General features: G+C 42.8%; 1 protein-coding gene across 4 annotated transcripts in view; it reads right to left on the bottom strand.

Moving 5' to 3' along the window:
* HnRNP-K (Heterogeneous nuclear ribonucleoprotein K) overlaps nt 1-22,550 on the bottom strand; it is a 199,976-nt gene that overhangs the window by 124,179 nt on the left and 53,247 nt on the right. For 2 of the 4 annotated variants that reach the window (XM_076365867.1, XM_076365871.1), the window contains exon 2: nt 16,733-16,790. The exons of 1 other annotated variant lie outside the window; for it this stretch is intronic. The gene's annotated coding sequence lies outside the window, so the exon portion shown is untranslated. Of the gene's footprint in view, nt 1-16,732; nt 16,791-21,827; nt 22,069-22,550 lie in introns of those variants that run through there. One more of the 4 variants, XM_076365868.1, reaches the window with a different exon arrangement.

Consider the following 22,550-nt stretch of genomic DNA (forward strand, 5'->3'; position numbering starts at 1 on the left):
GATATAGGGCTATAGAGGAACGAGGAAATAGAGGATCGGCTGAAGGAGAGAAAGGGTTATAGAGCAATAGAGAGGACGAAAGAGTATCAGCTGAAAGATGAAAAGAGAGCTAGATAGAGGAACAAGGAAGGATCAGCAGTAAAAGAGACGGCTATAGAGCTACAGAGGATCGAGGAAATAGAGGATCGGATGAAGGAGAGAGAGAGAGCTGTACAGAAAGAGAAAAAAAGGATCGACCGAAAGGGCGAAAGAGAGAGGTATACATCGATGGAGGAACGAGGGAAGACAGGATCAGCGAGCGGATGAAAAGAGAGGGCAAGAGTCAGAGGGACCGGGGAACGGGTGGAAACGCACGCGTGTGTGCGTAAGTGCACTCGGCCGCGAGCTGCAACGTGAACGAATAATCCGGATGCATCCGCGAGGCGAAGGAGGGCGCGGGGGGTGGCTACGAGGGGAGAGAAGTCAATGAACGACTTCACCGCAATCGCCACGCGGCGAGAGAATTTCACGATTGCGGGCTTCTCCCTCTGTTCCTCTCTTTCTCTCGCCGTGTGTCAGCGTCCCTCCCTCCGCCGTGGGCTCACGGCGTGCTTTTCCCACCCCCGACAGCCTCTCCTCTCGCTTTCCGATCGAACCGCGCCTCTCGCAATTACATAAACGAGCTTTCCCCAAGACCTTCGCGTTTTTCTATACCAGCAGCGCGGGTTTCATTTTGGATGGACTGCCTGCCTGTCTGTCTGCCTGTCTGGATGGATGTCTGCATGTGGAACCAGACTCTGTGAGATTAAAAGTGTTCGACCTAACGATGCCGTTCGAATGTGGACCGTCTGCTTGATAACTTCGATTGGCTTGTGTTTCGACTGTTGTGCCTCTCGGAGAATCGGAGAGTAAATTCGTGTACTGGGTTTAGGGATTAGTTCTGTGGGTATTCTTCTGTTTTGTCACGTGGTGACACTTTGCACTCGGGTGTTTCTTACTAGAGATATTTAACGTTTCTTTACGAGGCGAAGAGGATGAGCTTTAAGACTAATTCGAAGAAATAACCGGTACGTTGAGGAACGAAGCTGTTTTATTCCGATGTTTCACGTATCGAGTCAGTGTACGAAGTTTAACTTTAAATGTCGCATTCTGTAATTTTACTGTGTCAAATCAAGTGGTCACTGAGAGTCGTCTCTCGAGTGCAAAGGGTTAACTAGAACTGGAACTACCGAGCATTTGATACGATTAAATGTAATCGCTATGAATATTGTAGTAATAGATTATTTTCAGCTTCTTTAGATATTCATTATAGTACTCCAGTGAAACTATTTTCAAAACCATTTCGAATATTCAATGCTTCGAAGATAATAATTGCCAAACAAAAAACTCGAAACCACTCATTCTGACTAGCTCAGTAATTCTCGTATCAAAGATGCCAAGCTTCAAAATATAAGAGAATCGAATAATTCAGATTCAAAATTACGTTACTCTTATTCATCTTTCCATTTATTTTCAACAATCTAATTTTCGTAATTCTTCACCCAGCAAGCTCTCGCGAATAATTCACCCACAGCATCCATCCTGCGCGAGACACGGGGCGTGGAAAGCTCGGTTAATTAGCCCGATAACGCCGATAACGCGCAAGCAAATAAAGCCAGCATATAAACCAGGTTTTACGAGTTCCGAGAAGACGTGGACTGTCGTTGCGCGAAATGCTGGCCACGGTTGATCCACGTCTGCGAGCTGTTTCTGGATCAAACGCGTCGCGCGGGAAACATTTAGGATCCAAACGGGCTGCCTCCTCCGTCTCTGTCTTCTCCCTTCCCATTCAGCGAAAAAACTCCGGCGAATTGACGACGCGCCCGCGAGCCTCGCCCACAGACAAGTCATTCCACGAGATCAAAAGCCGGGGACTGGCACGGCAGACGCTCGCGGAACTTATTCATTGAGCAGAATTCGGCTTCCTCGAGAAACTATCCAAGAATTCTGGTACCGGTTTCAAAGCGTCTCGCGGCGCGAGCTTCTCGGGACAGGCTCATGAAAATTCATAATCTAGAACGTTGTCTTGGAAAAATGATTATTAACCACCGAGTACCTTTGAAGACGGTTTCAATCAAAGGATGACAGATGCTTTTCGTCGTACGTTTCTAGTATAGACACGTATAAATTAGCTTAGCTAGAAGATTAAGAGGACGTTTACCGGAAAACTGTCGAATTTCGAGAACCGGACGGATGATGAATGTTGCTTTTGATCTTTCCTCGTGGAAGTCTATTAGTTTACCACGAGGATGGAGAAATTATTGCCAAGTATTCCTTGATGGAACATTTTGTATTGAAGTTTTTTTAAAAATCCCTTTCTCGCTTCGAATACGATTACTACGAGGTAACACGCTTACAACATTAATACTAGGACTACCGAGCATTTAATGCGATTAATATACAATTTCTATAAAAATTCTAACAACAGATTCTTTTCAGATTCAGACATTCATTATAGTACTCTAGTGAAATTATTTTCAAAATCATTTCGAATATTCAATGCTTAGAAGATAATAATTGCTAAATAAAAAAATCGAAACCAGCCATGTTGATTGCTACGTAGTTCTAGTGTTAGAAAACATTCGGAGAACATAGCATAGTTAGAGATTGAAATAGTGAAATATTTAAAATGCATCAAATTTCCTTTAACACTAGAACTATAGAGAATTTAATACGATTGATACGTAATCTCTATAAAAATTGTAACAATAGATTATTTTCAGTTTCAGACATTCATTATGGTACTCTAGTGAAACTATTTTCAAAATAATTTCGAATATTCAATGCTTCGAAGATAATTGCTAAACAAAAAAATCGAAAACAGTGATTCTGATTGGTACGGTAGTTCCAGTGTGAAACGCGATTTTTCGTAGACGTGATTTATCATTTGCCAACAGGAAATCTCAAAAGATAAGCTCATCCCCTAATTGGACGTCAAAATATTAATGCAACAATCGAGCAAACCGCGCGTCGAGGCACGCCATAATGCATCTCCCAGTCGCTGGGGTTTTAGCGCGTTAATTAGAAATTTTAATTCCGCCGCTCTCCGTGGGACGCGGCGGATGATACGGGCGCATAAACGTCGGGCGGGCCGCTCGTCGCTCAACGTCGGCCCTTAAATTACAGTCGTAATCCGCGTCGCAAATTGAAACTACCGAAATACGTTCCGTCATTAATGCGCAAACTCGTTCCGCAGACCCCATCGGATCCCGATCGCGGTTACCGGCGCATAGTGGAGCATTTTCCCCGGAGAAACTAGTCGGAAGATCAAATTTTACTTCCGGCTAGAACGAGTAAGATTTTGTTTCTGTATTCCTGAACAGTTGTACAAGTGAACTGTAACATTGCTTTTCCATAAACAGCAATATTAAACCTTGACTGTAAGGCGCCCCTCGAGTGCAAAGGGTTAATAGTAATAATTCTTATTCATTAACCCTTTGCGAGAGGACGTCGGCATCTCGGTAAGATGGAATGTTCCTATTTCGAAGACCAACTCGCGAACAAATGATTTAATCAGTCGAATAGCAAGAGATCAGAACGTATTCCTTTTAATTCTATTAATTGAGCAGTTGACGTGTAATTTAGCTTCATACGTTGAACCCTTAGCAGTCCTATGTCGAGTCAGACTGAATTTATAAGTGCACTGATAATAAAGCGCATAAGAATACAGATGTAAGTTGTGAACGTACATATATAGTGAAAAAAAAGTAATTTCAACCCTTTGCACTCGAAACGTTTTCTCATTGGTATTACCAGCGATTTCAAGCAATTTTAATAGAGAAAGCATATTAACATATAAACGAACGATCGCATATGAAAAGAAAAGTCACAGATATTTCATTGGTCTTTATCGAATATAGATATAAATGATATAATATATTTAATAATAAAGTTTCACAGTTTGTAATGATAAATTTTAAATGACGGAGCCCTCGAGTTCAAAGAGTTAATCAATTCAAAGGGCGAACCGTCCGGATCGTTTGAGATCTCAGCTTTGATAGACTTTCAGCGCTGATCGTTGATCGTTACATTAATCATTAAAAATTGAAATATAAAGAGATCAAACTGAGATAAGAAATATCCATCACCGACATAATTACTCACGGAACATACATCGACACCGCCAAATTCAAATTGCACTTAATTGTTCCCGTCTACAAGCATGTAACGTAATATCTGACAGCTGTTTCATTTACTTTTATATTTTCTATAAATTAAATCGGTTCTCGCAACGACGACACTCCGATTTCCATAAGAGAGCCGAGAAACGAGAGCAAAGCTGCCGGGAAAAACACGATCGCGCCAAATGAATCGCGCCCGAAATTTCGGGATTAAATTTGAATCTCATTCAACTTTATCGTACGCGAACGCTCGGATGTTGCGACAGGATCTCCGAAAATACGTCCCTACTCTTCTCCTTTTCCTCTTTCCGCTTCTCTTTCTCTTCTCGTGTCGCCCACGCGTCGAGGAGACGGCGACACCGGTTCGCGAGCGCTCGAACCGAGAAATTCGTTTGGCATCGGTGACTAATTCAGTGAACGGTATCAACGATGTGGCGAACGTTTAATCAATTATCCGTGCAGCGTTCTTCGCGATTAAAATATCCGTGAAATTGATTGACTTCTTTCCTTTCGACGGATCGCTGTATTTAACACTTCGACTGCCACGAATACGGGTGACCATTTTTAACGTAATCTTGAACATTCGTTTTCTTGGTGACGTATCGAGCTAAGTTTATTGAATGTGTGAGATGTAAGGAATGTAGTAAAGTAATCGTTACAAAGAATCTTACCTCTTTAGTTTTTGCTTTATTGAGAGAACTGATTCGATTGCATGGGAGTTTTGGTGGTTATTTACTCGGCAGTCAAAGTGTTAAACAGTTGGCTTGGAATACGCGTAATTAACCCACTCCAGATGGTTTTGTAATTTATTACCAGCTGCGACTAATTTTTATGGTACCTCTAGTGAAAATGAAAAAATGTTGACATCCCTTCGATCTTTTATTTTCCTTCTCAGTAGAACATTTGGATGCGTGAGAATAATTTTATGGTAGTTTCTTTGATTCGTTAAATATTCGATATTATAACTGGTGCATTGGAGCCTAGAGTTCGAAGGGTTAAATTCAGTCAACGCTAGAACTGTCGGCGAACAGTCAAGCTTTCATCAATTTTTCTATAAAAAAGAGCGTATCTATCAGGATCTCGATTGATTATAATTCAATGTAAGTGTTAATTTCTATAATAGTTTTTCAGAAAATCATCTTTCCAATAATTGCAAAAGGATAATTCCACTTTGATATTTTCTATTTCGTCGCACGCCATGTAACGTTGTATTACCGAAAACAAGGCGGATTTATTATTTCATCAGAGATTATCACCTAAATATTGCAAAATTGAATAACCACTCACGAGTCGCGCAGTCGTCGATTAAATTCCAATCCGAACGATTAAAAATTCACCGCGTTTACTCGAACGGTTGCGCTTTATTTGAATGATTTATAACTCGCGCCGCGCTACGTGACAGGGAAACTCGTCCATTGGACAAACGCTGGGACCATTCGATTTTTCAGCGGGATTCCGTTCTCTTGAATAAACTATTTACACGTTCGAATCGTCGCGAACCGGCGTGCGATTTCACGAAAAACGTGAGCGCGAGTGATCAGTCTGGCGGCCGCGAATATCGTCGAAACATCGCGACAGTATCCGATAGCGACTGGGAAAACAATCCAGCTGCGGTGTTGCGGCGACGAGCGCGATCGAAGGAGAAAAATAGTGGCCGCAACGGTTGCGTCGTTGCTCAACGCGCGACTCCGGCCGCGAAATTCTCCGCTCGGGAAAGACGAACGAGAAGATACCGGAGAGAATCGCGATTAAAATGAATAAATTCATTCGGGAACGCCGCGACGAATTAGTCGCGAACGATTACTCGCGTTTTCGAAGAATGAACTGTCGAGAATGGAAATTCGATGGGATTCTACTTTGTTTCTTAACGCTAGGTTTACGGATCGATTTGACGCATACTGAATTTATAAACATTACTTGGTAATATTATCTAGTTGGTTATTCTATGAATTCTTTGCGCTGTGTCAGTTGTACTGACATGTTGCATTCATTGTAATGCTTTCAAGAGATGTGCTATCGTATAACATTGCATAGTATAAGGTATGCTTGACAAACTGGAAAAAAGGAAAATCTAATGCTTCTTGGGGTTAATGAAGAACTGTTAATTTAAAACAATGATTAATTATATAATATAATTCTTACGTTATGCTATTATCTAGTTACTCGTTGTATTAAACATTCGATATTAACACTAGGTTTAAGTGCGTCAATTTGACGCATACTGAATTTATAAATTTATACTTGGCAAACGTTTATGTCGGTTTTGGTTGATGCAGTTACAAGAATAATATAATATAATAGTTATAATATTAAATATTTCAATGAATCTTAAAGAAACTAAAATTTTTCGATTTTCCAGAGATCCAAATTTCGCACTGAGAAGGAAAATAAAAGATCGAAGAAATGTAGATCGAAAACATTTCTAATTTCTGGAAATACTATAAAAATTAGTTGCAGTTGCTGATAAATTACAAAACCATCTAGAGTGCTAAGGGTTAACAGCCAATTAGTTGAAATACGATTTATTCCATTAGAATTGGAACGAAAGATTTAATCGGCACTGCTAAAGTCTCCACGTTATCGAAAGAGAAAAATGAACACTGTGGTTTTAGCTGATAGAAGCTGGAAGGGACGAGGAAGACGCAGCAAAGGGAATAAAGCAAGAACAGCAATTCGAGGGACCGTTTAAATGTTTTTGCACTAATTAAACGGGTAACCCGAGCCACGGTGTCTTCGACTATTCACCCAACCGCACGCACTTGTGAGAATCCCCTGGCAACGAGAATCCTTCGAGCTTTATCGAAAACTGTTTGCTTAACGACGACACAGATTTCTAAGGACGGTAATGGTCGTCGACGACTGGAAATCTTGGAAATTTCTCACGCAGAATATTAAGACCGCATTTTCATGCTATAAAGAGACGGAGTGCTTCTATTTAAATTATATTCTCCAATTAAATTTGTGACGAGTTTCGAAACACGAAACTTTACTTTAGTGTAATCAGTATACTAAAATTTAAAATTTCCATTCAAATAAAAAATAATTTCGTCCGGAATCCTAGATTTAATAGATTTTGGACGATTTTATAGTACTCAGAGTAGTATAAAATAAATCCACAAATAAGTCTATCACATCATAATAAGCACTATTGCAAGTTTACCAATTGATATTGTGATCAGATAGCGAGCAATAAGGAAACCATTAAAAAGTTCATCTAATTGGAGATGGAGACAGAATAAACACATAACGTTCGTATAAATGATAAAGGTAAACCTTTCAGATTTTTCTATCGGTCGATCTATAAATTTGATTTCGCCCAAATAATTCCAGAGACAAGCTCTGTACGAAACCGAGCCGGAAGAGCCTCGAATCTGATTACCTAACCCGAGAGAAGCCGCAGAGGCTGACTAAGAAACCGATGAATCATCTCGCGCAGACCTCGTGGCGAATCGCATCGAGGCCTAGAAGAAACGAAGCACGACGGAAACGACTAAAACAAGATTAAAAGATCTTGGTTCAATGATCGCGATCTAACACCACAGAACTGCCTAACACAAGGCGAGCTTTAAGAGGATTATCAGAATAAGACGACGATGAACATTCTTGTAGAATCGTTCCACCTAGAACTCGTAAATTATTCCGAGGCTTGGAAGAAGCCAAGTTCTCCAGGATCAACGCAAAACGGAACAAGGAATTAATCGACTGTTGAATTCGCAATCTGAAATCAAACTATTCTAGTATCTTTCATAGTTCTCTTCAAAATCGTCTCATTTGGAACTAGCAAAGCAAGCTGTTCCAAGGCTTTCAAGAAGCCAAGGTTTCCAATATCCAGCACGGAACAGAACACAAAATCATAAAGATCATTGAGATCATCATCTAAAATCAAGCTGTTCCAGTATCATCCTAACTTTAGAATAAATAAAGATACAATAGAATCTCCTTAAAATCGTCTCACTTGGAACTACCAAGCTGAGGCTTGGAAGAAGCCAAGGTCTCAACATCAACGAGCACGGAACAGAGCACAAAATCACAAAGATCATCGAGATCGTCATCTAAAATCAAACTGCCCCAGTATCAGCCCAACTTTCGAGAAGCCAGCAGTGGACAAAGACGCAATGGAATCTCCTTAAAATCGTCTCACCCAGACCTCGTGGCGAGCTGCTCCGACGACCAGACCGAGCCGAGTTCTTCGTCCATCAACCCGACCGTGACAAACGAGAAAGAATCACGAACAGCCGAACATTAACCACAAGCCGGGCAGCACCAAAGAAACAACCGGTCGATCACAGGGTCGGTCTTCCGCGAAGTCAGCTATCGCGCGAAAATCTTCGAGCGGTCTGACGCGTTGCGACGACGGATCTTCCCGTGAAAGTTCCGGGGCTGCTGCAGACCTCGTGACGAGTTGTCCAGGCTCGGGGCGACCGCGGCGGACTCGGAGGCGAGATCTCCTCCCGTCGACGTGGAGGAACGCGGCGCTAGAGCGGATCGAAACCGGGAATAGCGGCGATCCTCGGGGAACGTACCTCCTGGCAATGGTCCGTCGCGAATCACCGTGTTCCCGGTGGTGGTGCTCGCTGCCCGACGAGACTCCGGCTACCGCAGGAACCGCGTGCACCTCCGCTCGTCCACGGTGCTCACGGGTTCACGTATGCTCGCACGCGTAACGGTTCGCGCGGTGCGTGACATGCGTGTCGCGCGCGTATGACGTGGCGTGTGTGCCGAAGTATATTGATCAGCTGATGGTCGGGTGGATACTGGGCCGCTTCGCAGAATTCACCATATTGTTGCGTCAGCGCGCATGCGCCGAGCCCTCTCGCGTCCCTTCGTTCTCCCTTTTCGTGTGCTTCGACCCCTCGCGAGAGCGGATCCGCCGCCCCTCCGCGCCGCCGGTCTGCCGTGCTCCTTCTCCCTCCGTCGTGTTCCTCTTCGTCCCCTTTCCCTTTATTCCTCATCCCTGTCTCTGCTTCTCCGCTTCATACTTCCTTCTCATCATCCCTTTTTCCTCTGCTTCTCTTCATTCCGCACTCTCGTTCCATTTTTCCTCGTCCCTCTCCCTATTACCATTGTCCGATGGGAAACGTCGGGAGAAAGAGGTTACACGAAGAGTCCGGGGGATGAAGGGGGGTGTGCGTGAGCCGGCGGAAAATAAATTCGTGACTTCTAGACCGCGAACGCGCGCCGGTCAACAACGCGGCGCGAAATCGATGCCCGGAATACCGAACCGACACCGTTACGTAATTTCCGTGCGTACATCCCCGCGACTGCGAGGCTTTCCACCCCCTCCCTCCCGTCATCTGTCCCTCATTATGCGACCCCTCGCGGCGTGTCGCGAGCCGCAGGAACGTTCTTCGAAAGTTTTCGGTGCATCCGATAGATTGCGGATTCAGTATGCAGGCGATTAGAGGGGAGGTCTTAATGGGTTTGCATAATACAGGGTGTATCCGGAGCAACCGTCTATTTTTCCGAGACGAGGAGGGAACCGAGTAATCTTGATGCCGCGGTAATTGTAAAAGGTAGTTCTGTGCAGTGCGGTTTCCTTGGTATCGGTGAGCTTTACGTAATGTCTAGTGAAGAAATTAATTCACTGTGGATAGTGGGTAATTGATTAAACACGGCGATAACGTCGTAGAAAATTTATCTATATTCGCGAAATTTAGCAACTGGATAATTGGGAGGCAGATGAATAAAAGGGACGGATTAATTGGTCTCTTCCGCGTATCGATTGAAAAGCGTCGACTATAATTTGTTTCATTCGTCTGGCACAGGTGTGCTAGGCCACAAAGATCATTGATTCGGATGATGGCGATGGACTGTTCTATTATTACGAATAAGGGATTATATTCGAGCTGTCGGTCACTTCTTTCCGATATTACATCCTTAGAAGACTGCCTAATCCAATAGCGATTGACGTATCATAAATCTCAAGACGGCGCGCAGCAATGAAGGGAGATCCGCTAGACACGCGACACCCCTGGGTCTGAGCCCTTGCGGGCTGCCCCACGGCGGATTTCACCCTCGCATGCAGTGCAGTAGCTATCAATCTGTCAAGCGATGGCTTTGGAACTGGAAAATTGTCTCTTAATTTGTCGGCGGGCTTTAGCAACGTACTCATTCTTCATACACTATACCCTAACGGTTCCATACGCAGAACATTCAAAGAAATCGATTTACTTAAGTAGCACTGTCCCATTTAGAGACGGAATACATTTGGTTTACTCGAGCTCAGAGTTCTACTTAACTAAAAACTGAAATGGTACAAAAAGCATGCACCAAATTCTCCCTATATCCAACAATTCTCAATATAGATCCCATATAAATAAAACAGATCTTCTCTAATCCCACTAGCTCCACAGATCACTGTCCAATTTAGGTAGCTACTTCGATGGTCTTCAAGGAAAAATATTTAATTAGGATAAATTGAGGGATGACCCACTTTCTATAAAAGAACCATTACAAGTACCACCGACGCTTAACAAAAAGAACAATATATTGTTGCGATACATAATAAACAAACTGGTCGCTAAGTAGTTGGTCAGAAACGAAGACAAGCGAGTAGTCTTCGAGCGAATAAAGACGTATCGAACCAGACATTGTACAACATTTGTATATAATTGTAAATAGAACTGTATAAAGAACCTTGTGTAAATAATTATGTCACGAGCGAGCTTCCCTAGACCCACTCAATATTTATGAAAATAAATACATACAAGAAGACTCGATACACCACTGAAAAACTATTGAAAACATAAATCCTCAGTCTAAATGCGGTTAGGTCATCCCACCCCGAGTCACCCCATTCCAATGTCCTCCGGAACTCCTATTCTACCCCCGTTCTACTCTCACACCTACTCCGCGCGAGGCGCACGCGCGTGCTCGCAACGAGACCCACACACGCGCGGTTACAATTCAATTTCGGTGGAATTATAAATTTAACAAGGCGGCGGCGTTCAACAAAGCTCCCATGACCCGTGATTTCCGTCGACAGGCTAAAAATTAAACAGAGCCCGCGGCCCGCCGCCGACTAATTAACAAAATAAGCGTATCCACCGCGGAGTCCCGCGATTCGCCGGCTGCCGGGTGAACCAGTTTCAGCCTGGGAACAAAAGCTTTCCGGTTTCTTTCCCCGCGGCCGAATCACGCCGCGTAACTGCAGTCCTGCGCGGCCCCGTTCGCGCGAACCGTGAAACAAACCGGTGTTCCCGCCGACGACGGATCACCCTTTTCCCTTTTACGAGCGCGTGTCTCCGAGCCGCGAAGCGACGCGACATGACGCCTCGCCGAGCCGCCCGTTTTCATCGCTGTGTTTTCCGCGGAATCTTGTAACGCACGCCGCTTCGAGGGAATTACACGTCGCGTTCGCGGCACCATAAACTCGTTAGTGTCCGTGGCAAGCGAGGTAAAGAAATAACACCGTGTTCCTGCGGGTTCAGTTTGATCGTTAGCCGGGATTAGGGAAACAGGAGACGGGAGGAAGACGAATGAGCTGGAAAGAAGGGTTTGTGACTTTTCGTTGATTTTATCTTGACAGCTTACTTCGAGCTTTAGCTCTTTTATTCATTAACGGCAGAACTACCGAGCATTTAATACGATTAACCTTTTGCGAAAGTTTTTTAATAGAAATATTCAATAGTCTTCGATGAGACAGACGATGTTCTTTGAAACTAATTAACACTAGGTTTATGGGCGTTTATTGTACACTTTATTCCATTATTCCTAAAAATTGATGCTCGTTTATTTAGATTGTGGAAACTGGAGATTTGATAGGTAATTGGGGTACGTGTCAGTGATCGCATCAATCAAAATCGGCGTAAACATTTGCAAAATAATATTTCTAAAATCCAATATGCGTCAATTTCACGCGTTCCGTGAACCTAGTGTTAACGAGGAAACATATAAATTAAGGAAAGTTATTTTATTTGAATATTCTATGTATTGATGCATTATACAAAGCTTAATATTATGTATAATTTTTATGGTATTTCTAGTGAAAATGACAAATGCTATAACATTCCTTCGACCTTTCATTCTCCTTCTCAGTACAAAATTTCGATGCGTGGAAAATCGAATAAATTTAGTAACGAACGAATATTTAGTAATAAGTTGAACATTTAATATTTCAAATTAAACCTCACACTGTTACGTGAAATATTGAAATAAACCAGCAGGGTTAACCGGAAGAAAGCGAAGACGAAAGCTGAAATTTACGGTGCGCATAGAAAATAGGAAACACTGCATGTAAATCGAAATTTTGCTTCATCTCCCCGGAGTGCTAGAATCTTGCGAGAGCATCCCTCGATATTTCCTGGGAAATTTTCGCTGGACGTTTCAGCCGCCTGCCGCGATTCTCATCCCCCCGTCGCGGAAAACTCGAATCAAACCAAGTGGAATTCATCCCATCTACAACGAGGAACGCCGGGACTTTTCATTTCGTTAGCGGCGCTCTTCGATACCAGTTGAAAACTAGTTTCACCCTGTCCGAGGCGAATCGCATTACGAACTTGACGCGACCGCTCCTCCAGCTTCCACCCACCCCTCCGGCCCCTCCTCGCCCGCGCCGAGCAATTATGCGTCCTACGACTCGCAAAGTGAATTTTTTCCGGCCGTGTCCGAGCCCGTCGCTTTTAATTCCTTAACAGTTGAAAAACCGGAAGCCGGTAAATTTGCAAATGAACACTCCCGGGGAACTTCCGCGCCTTGCGTCGGAACTCGCATATTGTTTGGAAACTGCTTTAATTGCAAATCATCCGTCATCGCTTTATCTGATATAGTATGTAGCTTTTTGTGACAAGTTTTTAAAAAATATTTCTGTTATCTATGATATGTCCACTTTATGGTATTCTTATCTCTGATGTGCCTATTTTTTAATATTATATTTACTTCCGTTACTAAACTCGTTAATATTTTACTATCGACAATTTATAAGAAATACAACAAAATTTTCCATTCTATTTCAGGTGGAAATTTCATTTGAAGATAATACATTGATAATAACAAAACAGTTGTTTGCTTTGATTCGTGGGGTTAATTTGATAGCTTCATCATTTTAATGATGTCTGTGACCAGAGGTACAGAATATTGGAACCCCGGAATGTCTTGATGCAATGGTGCAATTATTGGTCGCAAGATATTTGTAGAGAAAGGGAATTAAAAGATTGATTAAATATACGCTTCATAAATGTAAGGAATGGCGAATTAAATATGCTTTGAAAAATCCATTGAACGAGTGCTGCGGCGCATAGCTCATTCTTTGTTCCTTTTGAAGATATAATTGGGCACGTCGATTTTTCGGGACTCGTCTCCCGGAAAAATATTCCGCGAGCTCGCGACACAGATTCGCGGAACGAAGAACCTCGTTAACGACGAACGCGCGGCGTCGAGAGGCTCGCTGAATATTCGGGATCTGCGGGATCGGGAACGTTGTTAACTGTCCGCCGTTTTCCCTTTCTTATGGAAATTAACTGTCGTTACCCGAGGCTCGTGTAGTCGTCGGGTAATGGCGCCCGACGATCCGCCGACCGAAAGAAATCGGGACGAGATAAGGAAAACAGAATCCTGGATGGAATCCGGTGAATCGCGCGGAGCGCTTTGGGCAATATCTTTCGGTGGTACCGAAAGAACCAGACAGCTATGATCTCCGAATTCCACTTCTCGAAAAATTCGAGGATTCCTAAGTGCTGACCTAGAAAGATAATATCATTGGAGTTTCTAAGTTCTAACTTTAGTTCTAACTTTAGTTCCCAGTTTAATTCCTACTTTAATTCCTACTTTAATTCCAATTTTAATTCCAATTTTAATTCCAACTATAATTCCAACTTTAATTTTAACTTAATTCTAACTTTATTTCCAACTATAATTCCAACTTTATTTTGAACTATAATTCCAACTATATTCAACTTTAATTACAACTTCAATTGCAACTTTATTTCCAACCATATTCAACCATAATTCCAACTATAATTCCAACTATATTCAACTTTAATTCCAGCTTTAATTCCAGCTTTAATTGCAATTTTATTTCCAACTATATTCAACTATAATTCCAACTTTAATTCTAACTAAATTCAAAAGCCTAATTCTCAATTTCCCTACTGAATTATCCTCAAGACCATATAAACTTCTATTTTCCACAAGACTATCTGAGAATTCCTGTACCAAAGAAACTCTACGAATCGATCTCGATGTACACGAAGAACACTAGATAAACACAGGGCAGGATCGAACGAACCAACGACCTGACTGAAAGGAAACGGAGAATGTATGACCGGTGAAGGAAGACGGCGTGAAAGATGTACAAGTTGCAAATGAACTTTCTAACCGTTCCATTCATCCGGCGTTACCGTGAGAACGCCTTGCATCGCGCGTACAAGAGAAGAAGCGAGCGGAGGTGGAGGCTGTTATCTGTTCTCATTTTTCTGTTCATTCGAATGCAGGTTGCGAGACCACTCGAGCAACGGACGCGTTATCTTCGTGTGATCGGCGGAGAGGAGGAGAGCGTTTCGAAACGCGGCTGCACCGCCGGCGGAAACGCGGCAACGAGAAAACGCGAAAACGCGGGTGCGCCCACGCGAAAACCCGCCGCGCGTTTTGACACTGGTTAGCGTTTCGAAAACGGGAACGATCCTTCCGGTCCGCCCCGTACGCGATTCTTTTGTTCGATTCGACGGCCACTTTATACGGGACGCAAGTAACAGTATCGCGATGCGTGTCTGTTCTTGCCTCGCATTTTCTACTTACGGTAAGCCCGAACGTGTAGCTATTCGTGCGAAAGAAATTTATCGAACTGGATCTTGCGTGAAAAATGTTGCTCCAATTTTTTTCATCCACTGCGTGGGAAATCACGGGTCTTCCGGTAGTAACAGCTTTGAAAGTACCTTCTATCCTTCGTTCCCGCGTTTTTCGTGCAATTCTTGATTTGTAGCAATGACTGATAGTGATTTGTTATTTTATTCGATTATATTGTTACTTCGTTATTTTGTTACAGTATTTTATTACCTATTTATATTTCTTGTCTAATCGTTATTGATTCAATGGTGCAACATTGATACTATAGTTGGCTGTAATAGTGATTTGTTATTTTATTTGATTATATTGTTACTTCGTTATTTTGTTACAGTATTTTATTACCTATTTATATTTCTTGTCTAATTGTTATTAATTCAATGGTGCAACATTGATACTATAATTGGGTGTAATAGTGATTTGTTATTTTATTTGATTATATTGTTACTTCGTTATATTGTTACAGTATTTTATTCCCTATTTATATTTCTTGTCTAATCATCTTTGATTCAAAGGAGCAACATTGATACTATAATTGGCTATAATAGTGATTAGTAATTCTATCATTTGATTATATTGTTACTTCGTTATTTCGTTATATTTCTTGTCTACTCGTTATTGATTCAAAGGTGCAACATTGATACTATAATTGGGTATAATTACATTACCAGTGGCAGTCGTTACTATTTGCCACGAACCGGAAACACAATTCCCCGGAAACATATAGAGAGACGAGACGGGAGAACGGTGCAGACCGCGACGGAGGAAAAGTTGGAAACACCGGGGCCAAACAATGGAGATGTTAATCGTTCGTTATCGGGGGGGATCACGGTAAATGGAGAACAGCGCGAAACCGGTGTGTAATTAACAATTAATCGGATAACTCTCCGGTATTCGTCGCGACCGGCATTCATTTGCAATCCGCGAAGGACTACGGGAGACAGTCTCTCCGCGCGCGCGTCTTTCTCAAAGAGAGAGGCTTAATTAGCGACCGCGGAGATACCGTCAGAGAACTCCTCTCTCGTTTCCTTTTCAAATGAATCGACATTCTTCGAGACGTTTCCGAATAAAACACAATCGGCCCATTGTCTGCTGCGCCGAGTTTGCTTTCGGACTCTGTTAAAAGTGCTTTCGTTCTCGTTTGGACAGGACTTTTAATTATTCGAACGAAAAACAGATGTTCTTTAACAGTATACTGATGTCAATACATATTCACCCATATGTTTGGGGAAATGCTGAACTTGCTTTATTTTATATTTTACTTTGGAAATTTTGGAAGAATAATCACTAGTACTTATTTCTTAATTTGTTGTTATAATCCATAATATTATTCCATTCTGTACAAATAGGTATCACGAATTTTCTAGTAAAATCAACTGATCAATACTAGTACTACCGAGCATTTAATACGATTAATATGCAATTCCCATAAAAATTGTAACAATAGATTACTTTCAGTTTCTTCAGGTATTTATTATAGTACTGAAACTATTTATTTTCAAAATCATTTCGAATATTCAATGCTTCGAAGATATCAATAATTCCTAAACAAAAAAATCGAAACCAGTCATTTTGACTAGTACGGTAGTTCTATGTTAATATGTTAATAGATACTTATAAGCGATTCGTACTAAAGATTTATACTTTCCACAGTATTTGTAATGTCCCATGATCCCCATACTCCGTTTTCCGATTAATTTTCCCACCGTTCACTCGCTTTTAACTTTTCTCAATATTCCACCTAGTATTCCTTCAGTTCTGCCAGCCGAGGTAAGTCAATGCCAATAAAAGAAGAAACGAAGATAGAGACTCACCTTCGGAGCTACCAGCTATGCTCGCGCTCGCGACGACCTCCTGAGGGATTAGAGTTTCCTGCAACAAACAACACCGCGGAACATTATACACCGTAAATAGAGCAACAATCTGGGATTTAGAGGATCGGGGCGCCGGGACGTCTTAGAAACCCGCGCAACACTGAATCCGACGTAAGCAGCTAAGGTGACCACGTTACGTCGCGAGAAATCGATCTTCTTCGCGTGTTTAACAACCTCCGGCGCGCGTTCGCGTTCCTTCTGCCATTCGATAACACCGCCACCGTGAAGATCGTCGGAGCGATGCGGTTATCCAAAACTTTCAGAGCTACACTGTGCCTAATAGGAAAGTTTCGCCGGCGAAAACTTTCGCTATCACCGCGGGTAGCTTCGTTAGGAGTCAAAGACGCACTGATACCGGTGAGCATCGAGAATTAACGATTACCAATGGCTTGAGAAGCATCGGTGATCACTGCGGATCTTCATAGAATTTCAATTTTCTCTTTAAACATATAATCGGAGAAACAGAATTACGATGGGAAATTGTTTCTCTTCTTGAACACTATGAAGACAGCACTTTAGATATTTTATATTTTTTGTATTGTATAACTTTGCACTTCCAAATTTTCCATTGATATATAGAAATCTGTAATTCAGTGATCAATCTTTGACTGTTCACAACAATTAAAAAATACGAGAATAGGGACGTAAGATTTCTAAATGCCATCTGAAGCAGACCTTCTCACTTAACAATTGAATAATGTAATCGTCCGGCAGATCAATTAACGCTTTGCACTCGGAACTTCTTTACTGGGAATACTCGAGATTTTCCGACGAGATACAGACGACATTGTTTGAACCTAATCTAACGATAATTCTCAGATCAATTAAGCAACAAAGATATTTTACTTACATACTTCACATAATACAAAGTTTAATTTAAAGTACTAAATTAACCGAACCGGTTAACCGAACATTTTCCTATTGGGCGCAACTTTCACCTAAAGTCTCTATTAACTACAACCTTCCAAAGTATAAAACCAACAATCCCCCCGCTCTCTAAAACAAAGCGTGATACCTTCAGCGGAACGAAAAGAGATCAACACTAGAACTAGCAGTCAAAATGACTGGTTTCAATTGTTTAGTTTCACAATTATCGATATCTTCGAAGCATTGAATATTCGAAATGATCTTGAAAATAGCTTCGACTTGAATACTATAACGAATGTCTGAAGAAACCGAAAATAAACTATTGTTAGAATTTTTATGGGGATTGCATATCAGTCGTATTAAATGTTCGGTAGATCTAGTATTAAAAAAGATTCGATGCATTCCAAATATTTCACTATTTCAATCCCTATTGATATCTTAAAAGCATTGACTATTCGAAATGATCTTGAAAATAGCTTCGACATGAATACTATAACGAATGTCTGAAGAAACCGAAAATAATCTATTGTTACAATTTTCATAGGGATTACGTATCAATCGTATTAAATCCTCGGTAGTTCTAGCCTTAACACTTTGCCAACCAAATGGGAAGATCTCCCACTTTTCACTTAGCAAAGCCTTTTATTCTATTTATCTTTTCTTTTGTTTAGTAAGTCTTAAACTCAGATTATTTGCAGTCCATCAAATGCGGTTCTTTTACAAAACACAGTTCCTAACCGAATTGATCGAACGAGTTCAATCGAAGATAACGGAGGAGGTTGTAGTTATAGTTCTTTTTAGGCGGTCGGCTAAGTGTTAAAAGGGGGAAGAAGAAGAGAGAAGAGGAATGGCCAGAGAAAGCTATTACCCACTCGCGAGCGCGAAGTCAACGACGCTCGTTTTTCGTCGGGGAAGCTTCTTGGCGCCAAAACAGCGCCGGTGTCCGCCCGACGCGCGCGCCAGCCGCTCGATAATGAAATAACTTAATTTCCGGATCGGCAAACACATAGATCAGCCCGTGTCGCTGTAAAATATGCGACGCAGACCGATGGGAAAGCGTGTTAAAACCTCCGAGCGCCGTGTAATCCACTTTGCCCCCGGTCTGATCTGGCGCGCGCGCTCGCCGGGAACGCATGGCTCGCGTGCTCGTCGAAACGACGATGAATAGTTAATCGCAGCCCGGCTTCCGGCGGGCTACCGATTTACATAATACTACAAGTCCAGGAATAAACTTTTTCGGCTTGGGAAAGAGAAAGAGGGCGAGCGAACGGTAGACAGAAAGAGACCACCGACCGGGAACCATCGGTGTTAGAGAGAAGCGGGACATAGGAGCCCTTCGGCTCGGCTCGGTTTTACCCGATTGGACGACGAGGAACTCGCGTGCTCTCTGGTCAACGGAACCGATACCATCTCAGGCGTCTATTCCGTTTTTTCCACGCGCCGCCCGCTACCCATTCGTATCAGTTATAATCGTTGTACCGGTCACTGTATTTCGTGAAACGGAACGACGCCGCTTCGTGAAATATTTGGCAAACTAACCATTTGCGATCGAGGCGCCTTACAGTCGCCACCTGATTCGACGCAGCAAACTTATAAAATTTTTCAATAATTTCATCGAACGAATATAAATGTTTTGTGACTTTCAAGTTACAATGACGTTAAACTTTCACGCCTGAGCGTATGAAAGTTAACTGATTACTTCATTTTATTCGCCACTTCGAGTGCAAAATGAAATAAATCAAGATGCCAATATACTGATATGTGACTTTGAAGTTACATGGGTCTACAGAGGGTTAATTTATAGAAGTCGCCACCTGATTCGACGCAGCAAACTTATAAAATTTTCAGTTCAATGTTAAACCTTGTGTAATGTGTCAACACATAAAACATCATTGTGTTAGTTGAGAGAAATATCGTTAATATTCAGTCAGAAAGTAATGAATGCTTTTAATGAAAAATATTGAGTGCAAAGGGTTAAACCGAGAAATTTCGTTGGTTGCATAAAGAAGATACGATGGCCGTTTGAAATAAGCGAAGATCGTGATGATTGCGTTGAAAGTGGGAGATATATTTATAGAAGATGGTATGGTTGCTAAAGACTGGATGGCGAACGTTGAGATTTTGATAAATAAAGAGGGAACCAAGGCTGAAAGCTGATCGATTGAGTTCCAATTTGATCGGATGCCGATAAAGGCTGACCTCGCGTGCTGGGGTTTAAAGGGTGAAAGGGAGGATTGATTTTAAAGAAACGAGCGGAGAAAAGGGATACGCGAGTTGTCGGGAATGACTCTTGGTTCACCGAGTCCTCGATGGACAGTTAAGTGTGGAATTTCATTTGAAGAATCTCTTATTGTCGCAATAAAATCGAATAATGAAGTGTACACTCGTTAAATGCGGGCCAAATGGATTTGAAATATATCTTAACGAGAAACAAAAGCGAAACGAAGAATTATATGTTCGTTATATAAAAAGTTAGCACCATTAACCTCTCAGTAGATTTATAATTAATATAATTGTAATTTATATAATTTCTCAGTAGAAATATTTGGACATTTTCTGATGAAATATAGACGACACTAATTTAACGAGAATTCACAGATAAATTTAGCAACGAAACTATTTCATTTAAATATATCACATTGCGATACACAGTTTAATTTAAAATACCGAAGATTCAACTTCATAGTTTTGCTGTGACTGAGACTCGCCTTTCGAGTGCAAAGGGTTAAGAGTTTCAAGATGACGCGTATACTCGTCGAACACAGTTAACTGGTTAAGAAAGACGTCACTCGAGATGAACAGAAATACTTTGTTGCATCATAATTCTTCTAAAACGTGGAATGATCGATTAGTATAAAAATGAATCATGCAATAAATTCCTGTTACTCGAACACAGAGATTAGAATATTCACTACAACGACAAACCCAGATACGAAGGACGATTTACTAGCACCAACTACGATTTCGTTCCTGTATCGTGTCCCTTACCCAAACAAAATCCAGCCCGACACTCTCCTACAACATACTTGACACCGATGTAGATCCAATTACGTAAAATCCAAGGATTACCCGGGGATTACAGTCCAGCAGAAACGAGAAGTTGAAAAATCACCGAAAGGTGAGTAGCTAAAGCCGAGAGGCGAACGAGCCGCAGCCGGTAGCCGGCCGAAACGGCGCGGTGAACGTCGAACCGTGAGTAGACAAACTCCATAACCAACCAGCCCAGATTTCCTTCGCCGTTCCGGGGCACAAAAGGGATCCCCGCGGCATTTCGAGACGGGAGAAGAAAAGCTGGGCGGCCGTGGGGCGAGCGAGCGCGCGCGTGGTTCCCGGTCTATCCAGTCCACGAGCCGCGAAATTAGACGAGTCGAGGAATTCGTCGGAAGGAGGAGAACAATCCGGGCTAGATCCGCCGTTGGAAACACCGGGAACACGGCGCAGGGGGTAACAATAGGGCCCGGGAGCAACAAAGAAAACCTAGACAAAGCTTGTGGGAAGAGGCTCGCCGGGTAGAGCTAGCTGGGAGCTGAGTGCTGGTTCGGTTCCGGTCGAAAGGACCGGGCTGAGAGGGCCAAAGTGCGCGCCAACGGAGGAACAGTGATGAAACGATATAGCAAACGTGTCTACCAGAAAGACAGAGAAAGAGAGACAGGGAGAGAGAGAGAGAGAGAAAGAGAGAACTTTGGTGCAGATCTACGCAAACACGCGCCAGCGATAGACGCTGGCGGGCGATGGTGCGTTCCGAAGCAGTGATGAGCTACCCTGTCCTCTACTTATACAGATCTTAGAGAAATAAACATTTCACTCTATATGAACCGTTAAGTCTCTATCCCTTTGGACAGTTGTAAATGAGAAACTCTCCAAATGCAAACGTTAACAAGTTTACGAAGCTGACAGACGCTAACTTTACGGAATCTGATGAGTACCGAATTTTACGAACATTGTCAAATGTGTACGTCGACTACTCTAATTGCATTCGTAAATCCGTAATTCCCAAATCTAAGTAACCAAACTCATCTACGATACAAACTACAATAAACGCCCGCAGACCTAGTATCAATGTATATAACTTCGACCTGCGGACGATACTAGCTCCCCAATTGTCTCCCACTAGAGAACGAAGGTCGTTCGCCACTGCTTTAGAGGATAGCGTGAAAGAGAGGCTTACACAGGACACCCGGGAAGAGATGGAGAGATAGAGAATCCAAATCCAAAGTGTCGAGGGAGAAGAGGAACACATCTGCAGCCGGGGGTGTGCGTGTTGTCCCTCCTCGCCGTGACCAGGTACCAGGTACAGCGACGACGTCGACCACGACGACGACGACGACGAAGAGGACGACGTAGCCGATGGCCGTTGTCCGCTCGAAGAGTCTCGACGTCCGTTTGTGGGTCTCGGCGGCCTCGAACTGGCCTCTTATCCCCGGTATCGCCCAATCAAAAAACCGGCAGCACACCGTACGCCGATTGGTCGGGGTACGGCCACCGTGAACACTGCAATTGGTCAATCGGCCCGAGTCACCCATGGTTACCGTTTGCATCAACAACGTCTACGGTCGATATCACCACCTTGGCTACCTTTGCCTCGACGCGTTACCTTTCGTCTCTCCCTCGGCCAACCCCCTTTTTAACCCCCCACTCGCACACAGCCGCACGTACACCTCCTATGCGACCCCGCGCGATTAGCGACTATAACCTCCAGCCGGAATTCTCGAGGGCAACCGCTCTTCTTCGCTTCGACCGGCTGGCTACCTTCCATCTTCTTGCGGCGTGCTCTTAACCCCCGAAAGATAGCTTCTGGTGCTTTGGCCCGGAAACTCTGTTCTCTCTGACTCTTCATGGAGGTAGCGAATAGATGAGGGAGATCGTGATTGGAAATATGGTTGGTCCAAGA

Source organism: Nomia melanderi, chromosome 3, assembly GCF_051020985.1.
Source record: "Nomia melanderi isolate GNS246 chromosome 3, iyNomMela1, whole genome shotgun sequence".
NCBI classification, from domain to species: domain Eukaryota; kingdom Metazoa; phylum Arthropoda; class Insecta; order Hymenoptera; family Halictidae; genus Nomia; species Nomia melanderi.